The sequence below is a fragment of the Nematolebias whitei genome, chromosome 16, assembly GCF_014905685.2.
Source record: "Nematolebias whitei isolate Nwh7 chromosome 16, NemWhi1, whole genome shotgun sequence".
Classification (NCBI taxonomy): Eukaryota; Metazoa; Chordata; class Actinopteri; order Cyprinodontiformes; family Rivulidae; genus Nematolebias; species Nematolebias whitei.
In genome coordinates, this window is record NC_056513.1 from 1133615 (window position 1) to 1140362 (window position 6748).

The window sequence follows — 6748 nt, forward strand, 5'->3', positions numbered from 1 at the left end:
GCAACTAGAGGTATCAGAGGTATGAAAGTAACCATAGGTATCAGAGGGATGAGAGCAACCAGAGGTACGAGAGCAACCAGAGGTATTAGAGGTATGAGAGCAACCAGAGGTACCAGAGGAGCCAGAGGTACGAGAACAACCAGAGGTACGATAACAACCAGAGGAGCCAGAGGTACGAGAACAACCAGAGGTACGAGAACAACCAGAGGTACGAGAACAACCAGAGGTACGAGAACAACCAGAGGTACCACAGGAGACAGGTACCAGAGCACCCAGAGCTTTCTCCAACAACACAGCGTAATGAGCACAGTGGCTCAGAGGATGAGGCCACTTCCTCTTTGGAGATGAAGAATGTAGCTGAACGCAGCAGAAGGACAGCTGCTGGTGAGGTCTGCTGGGCCACTGGACACATGTAGACCCTGCAGAGCCTGGTCAAACCCAGTCAGTTGAAGCAGCTGGTCACTCGTCCTGAGCCTGGTTCTTCTGGAAGTTTCTTCCTGTTAAAGGGAGTTCTTTCTTCCCACTGTCTCCTCTGTTCTTGTTCAGGATGAGAGACTGAGAAGATTCAACACAACCTGCTGCCTCCTCAGATACAGAACTTTAATAATTGTCTTTTATAAAGTGTGAGAATGTTTTTGGGCCCTGAGACGACGTCTGTTGGAGCTGCAGAAATAACCTGAATTGAAATAGAGATATTTTAATTGCGATCAGACACGTCCTCATAACACGTGACCATGTCCTTCTGGAAAGCACCAACAGAAATGTCACCAAGCTGCGCAGGTGTGAGCTGAAGCTGCGCAGGTGTGAGCTGAAGCTGCAGCGTCTGAGCTGAGTGAAGTTTTACATCAACAGCTGACAGTTTCCCTTCAGGGTCAGCCAGAGTGAGTTGGACTGATGCACGTACGCACAGAGAATAAAGTTAAACACCTCGGGGAGTTTTTATTTTGGCTGCATGGAGGTGAAACCCCTGAGCATCTCTGTGCACGTTTGGAGGTGCTCTGTGCACGTTTGTCCAATATTGTCTGGCAATGAAGCTTGCAGCTTAGGGAAAGGTGATCTCGAGCTGAGCGCTTCTCCTCCAGCCATCCAGTTGTCATCAGGTGCCACTGGAATAATTGTTTTATCTTGGTTAATAAACCAGTAAGAGGTCAAACAGTGAGTGGGACGTGTGGAGGAATGATCCAGACAAAACCAGTCAGAGGAGTCAAAGCCACCTGGACAGCCTCACAGTTGAAGCAGCTTCAGATCTTCTGCTCATGTTCCATGTCTGCAGCACGACTCGTGGAAATTGGACGTGCCGTGTTTATATCTTCTTAAAAACAGGCGGACTGATAAGAAACTGCCAATTACTGGAAATCACGCTGCAATTTTCTGTCATCTCTGCAAACCGATAAGACGACGGCTGGAAGATGAAGATGTGATGAGCAAGCAGATATCTGCTGCCAGGGACTTCTGATCCGTTTGAAAGAAAGAACGCTGGAACGCTGACAACAAGAAGGTTTACACTTATAATAACATTTTCAAATAAAACTTGTGATCCTGCGTTGGTTTTTCTGAGCACCATGTTCTGTCTGAGGTCTTTTTATAATTGTGCCATAATACCAGCAACAACGCTCCACTTTAAGAAGTTTGGGCAAAAGATCCAGAATTTATTTATGAGACGAGAACCTCCAGATCAATATGTTTAATGGAAACCGTGTGCACGTTCGATTGATTTGTTGAATGGTTTACATTCTGACAAATACACAACAGGTGGTTTGTATGATATAAGCATCAATAATCAGTAAACAGTAATATTAATCAGATTATGGTCTGACCCTTAAAGGAATAGTCCAAACATTTTGAAATGGGGTTCTGTGGAGAGTTTTTGAATGCTCAATATCTTACCTGTTGTAGATAGCTCTTTAAATGTCCTCAGTTTGAAAAAAAAGGAGTTTACTTCTGATAATACTGATGAGCTGACGGGGGGACGGGGGGCTAGTTTATATTAACTGTTATTTATTTTGATTCACATTTTTTATTGATTGTCCTCCATGAACACATTGGTAAGAACAACGATTTTAATTGTAATTATTTTACATTTAAAAAACTAAGAGTTGTGGATCTGGCTGACAGAACTATGTACAAAGTAAATCTAACATTTTATTTTCTAGGCCCAGTTTCCAATCAGCTGTTTTTAATTAAACTCTAACAACTCTTTTGCGTTTTGGCCGTTGGTCTACGTAAAAACAGAGACTGAATTCTCTGACACCAAAACTTTTACGATCCAGGTCTCGGAGCTGAAGTGTCTGAAACTCCCGGCATCGTTGGGCTGCAGCACACTGACCTCAGCGTCGCTTCAAACCAACATTTGTGTTTTCATCATTTTAGGTGTAATCTAATCTCACGCTCCAGATTCAAGAGTTGTTCAAACACAAAAATCACAGCGCCACCTACTGACGTGGCATAAAAACTACAGCAGGTTCTAATTATTTCTCTTGGCTGAACAGAGATAACGACCACAGCCAGGGGCGAGTCTAGGATCGGACCTTTAGGGGGCTCAGCCCCCAGTGCTGACAATGGCTCTTGGCTTGAAGCGTCAAAAGCATTTGTAACAGGGTGGGGGAACATACTGTTGGGGGGGTCCCCAGAAAATTTTGAATAGAGTAGATGTCATTTCCTGCATTCTGGTGTATTTTAATGGATTGTTAAAGCACTAAGCTAGCGATGCGCAACACAGACACGCTAGCTAAGGTTTAACGGACGTACAGCCCCCCCCCCCCCGGCCAACAACTGTCTGCACTAACATAGTGCTGAGCTAGCAGCGCACAACACAGAGGTGTCTCCTCCTCCTCCCCCCAAAAAAGCTCCAAAGAGATGATCACTGTTGTAATCAGCTGATCATGAGGTCGGACGCAGGCCTTTATCATGTTTTACATGTTTCCAGATTCTGTGAAATATAAAATATAATAATAATTGAAATATAATCAACTGTTTTGTGAACTCGCAGGGTAACTCTGTCTGAACTACGTGTTCTTCTCGGACATGGATCAAACATTTTTTATTGATGATTTTTCACTAAATTCCTCTGACGGCAAAGTGTTCGTAAAGCAAAACCCCGACATGTTGTAAGAGAAAAAGGGGTGGAGCTCCTGCAGGTAAGGGGCGTTTACCTTTAGGACAAACTGAGGTCACTGATTGGTCAGCTGCTGATTGACAGGTGGCCTCGAGGATCCGACTCGTGCAAAACAGCAAGAGTCCTGTCCCGTTTAAGACCGTCATCACTTATTCTATTTTATTCTATATTTATTTCATATTTTGGTGAATCCACGCTCAAGAACTGAGCTTCCTTTCACAACCCTAGTGACGTTTTCTTTATTTTCAGGGGTGCTGAGTTAAAGAGTCTAAAATGGCCACAGCACCTCGTGACCCGCGGCAGGTTCAGCTGCTTCCTCGGCTGAACCGTGACAGCGTCACCGTGTGAACACGCCACGTTTTTTAATCTGCTCTGGAAAATCCAAAACTTGTCCAGGAAGTTGTTCAAACGAACGTTACGCTCAGCAGCGTGGATTTAAACCATCAACATGCTTTTTTCTTCCATTAAAATGGTTTTACAAAGTGATCCTAAATGTTATTCCTTTATTTATTTTTACAAAATGTCACGTTCCACTTTCAGAGTTTGACAAATTCCCCTGGTTTTCCATGAAGGAGATGATTTTATTTTAATGACAGTTTGTCTGAAACAGCTGCCCCGGAGCTCCTCCATAAATCATCAGATCACAGGTCTGCCCCGTCTTCCTCCACCTGACCCCCCCCCAGACACGGTAAAGAAAGTGACTCATCTTCGATCAATCAAAGAGCGACAGCAACAATCAGCGGCCTCGGACCCCCCCAGCCTTCAAGTGATAAATGTGTCTGCCTCGCTTTAATTGCAGCTCTTTTCATCCTAATTTAACGTTTGTTTCCTGTCGGTTGCTGGAGGTGGCTGCGAGCGCACCATGGCTGTAATTTCTACTTCAAGAAGACACTTTTCATGAACGACTGAAGCGCACGAATCATTTGAACGTTCACTGAAGCGCACGAGCAAACACAGAAACTCAGACAAACAGACGAGACACTGGTGCCGTTAATTAAAGCAGAGCAGATGAGACAATGAGGACGTGGACTGAGTGTTGGACGGAGACCACGTTGTCTGGATGATGATGTTCAGACCAAGTCCTCCATCAACACTTAGACCAGAAACCATCTGAAGGTGCACCTTTCAAATCTGATGCTCTATAGATCATTTCATGTAGCAAGATGGCGTCTCTGAAGTCAGAGGAGTGAATTCAGGTCACAGCTCAGCAGGAAATCTTCCTTTTCATGTGAGATCCAGAGGAATCGCTCGTACGAACTCATTAGAACAAGGAAAATGCTAATTTACTTTTTATATTTCTCTCTTTTCTCTACTGCGACTTCTTTACTGTTTTTATTTAAAGCCGGAGCTGTGACGCTTGAACGTACGAGGTGGAGAGACAAAGTGTTCGGTAGTTATGATGGTGAGCGGCACAGTGGCTCAGTGCGCAGAGCTGTCGCCTCTCAGGGACAAGGTTGCTGGATCAAATCCTGGGCAAGGTTGAATGTTTCTTCGTGCTGCGTGGGTTTCCCCCCACAGACCAAAAACATGCATGTTATCAATCAACCTTTATTTATACAGGTGACTGGTAACTCTAAACTGTCCCTAGATGTCCCTGTGATGGACGGGAGACCTGTCCAGGTGTCCCTGTGATGGACTGGAGACCTGTCCAGGTGTCCCCCACCTCCTGCACATGGGCCCTGGTGATCCCAGAGAGGAAGAAGACGATGTGAGGGTGGAGGACGCTGCGCTCTCTGCTCTCCTGAGAGAAAACCTTCAGCCGTGATGGACACGCTGAGGAGACAACAGTTCTGACAGGAAAGAAAAGTTTCTTTGAAATCTTCAGATATTTTAAAGTTTTGTGACATTAACTGGAACAGTGTGACGGCACCACTGAAACTTTAATTGTATAAAACAGTAAAATGATGAAGTTCAGACGAGGAAAGTCCAAAATGTTGCGACTCGTTAAAATGTTGGTTTGTACGCGGAGCTCCAAGAAGTTTGTTCTTGTTCTTTTCACGCATTTCAACAAAAAGATTTGTTCCACCAACAGTCATAAACAGTCCAGTGTTCCCAGTGACCTTCACTTTGTGCCGTTAATAAAAAGAACGTCTGTATCTGAAATGTTGCTGTCCTCTCGTCACGCACGCTTATTTATTTATTTATTTATTTATTTATTTATTTATTTATTTATTTATTTATTTATGACTTCCATATCACTTTAAATAAATAAACAGGAAAACAAGAATCTTTAGAGATTTTGACGTGTTCTTAGGAAGTGGTTGTATTTTATTATTTATTATTATTATTATTATTTTCTTCAGCTACAACAGTATAGTGTCATATAATTTTTAATAAGATCAATATTTCATTGATTTATAGTAATTGATAAATGTTGAAGCTGCGTGATTTAAAAATGGAATTCACTTCAGACAATTCATCTGATCTGGTGCTTTTCACTGTTAGAGTCTCGCGCTCATATTTAATGAATAAATTACAAACAAATTACCAACAACAACAAAACAATTAATTTGATGATGATGATGATGATGATGATGATGATGATGGGGGTCTGACTCACAGCTCAGGCCCAGCAGGCCCCTCCTGCCCTTACAGGCCCCAAGCTGCAAAACCTCTTTACACATTTGACTTTCTTATGATTTATTACCTTCATGCTGGAGAACATGAGCAAGAACAAGAAGAAGAAGGAGGAGGAGGAGGAGGAGGAGAAGGAGGTTTGCTCCTGTGGGGGTGGTTTGGGGGTGAGTGGGCCTCCTTTAGAAGGTGCAGGATAATGAAATGAGTGTAAATGAGGCAGAGCTGCAGGTTTGACACTTTTTACTTTTATCACAGTTTTGAGCAGAAACAGAAAAACCCTCTCAAACCAAAGCTTTGCTTGTTTTGTGTGAAATCTAATTCTCTCTCTCTCAAATTTACACGCGTGTGTTCGGCCGCGTGCGTGCGAGTGCTCGTGCCTGGTTTATGTGAGTGGAGGAGCACGCGCTTTCCGCTCTAGTCTGGAATGCAGCCAGTCTCGGCCTTTTTGAATCCACGCCGCTTCCAAAACCCAAAAGTCTTTGATCTCTAACCCACACCCCCTCTCCTCACCCGGAAGAACCCCCCCTCCCCCACCACCACCGTTTCTCCCCTCTTTCTCTCTTTCTCAGCTGGGATGAACGCACGCGTGTAAGCGCTGGCTCGGCTCCACGCTCCGACCAAATTTAGTCATACAAAGAAGAAATGGGGGAGAGAGGGAGGAGGAGGGAGGGGGGCTGGAGATGAAAGAGCCAGCCGCCTCTAGATCAAAGGGAGCCGCGGGCCCGCCTCCCTGAGCTAACCCCGCCCCCCGCGCTTTATAAAGATCTGCTCACGCAACCCTCACCGAGCGCGCACGACAACATAAAAAATAAAAACAACAAAAACTGCCACAACTTCTCATTATTTAACTCTCTGTACATATTAAACTATAAAACATTATTATTACTTTTAATATTATTGTTATTATTATTATTATTATTATTATGGACACTTTTAATGTGGATTTTCATTAAACATGGTTTAAAAAAATCACTTCACTGTAGAAAAGATTATTGGTGAAGAAAATAATTACTCTGAAACATGTTTTAAGTGACTGTGAGTTAAATGATACTATAT

At 43.6% G+C, this 6748-nt stretch overlaps 1 protein-coding gene across 1 annotated transcript in view; it reads right to left on the bottom strand.

The window, feature by feature from the left end:
• The window catches only part of lef1 (lymphoid enhancer-binding factor 1), a gene marked incomplete in the record, with an annotated part of 70809 nt that overhangs the window by 63430 nt on the left and 631 nt on the right, over positions 1–6748 (bottom strand).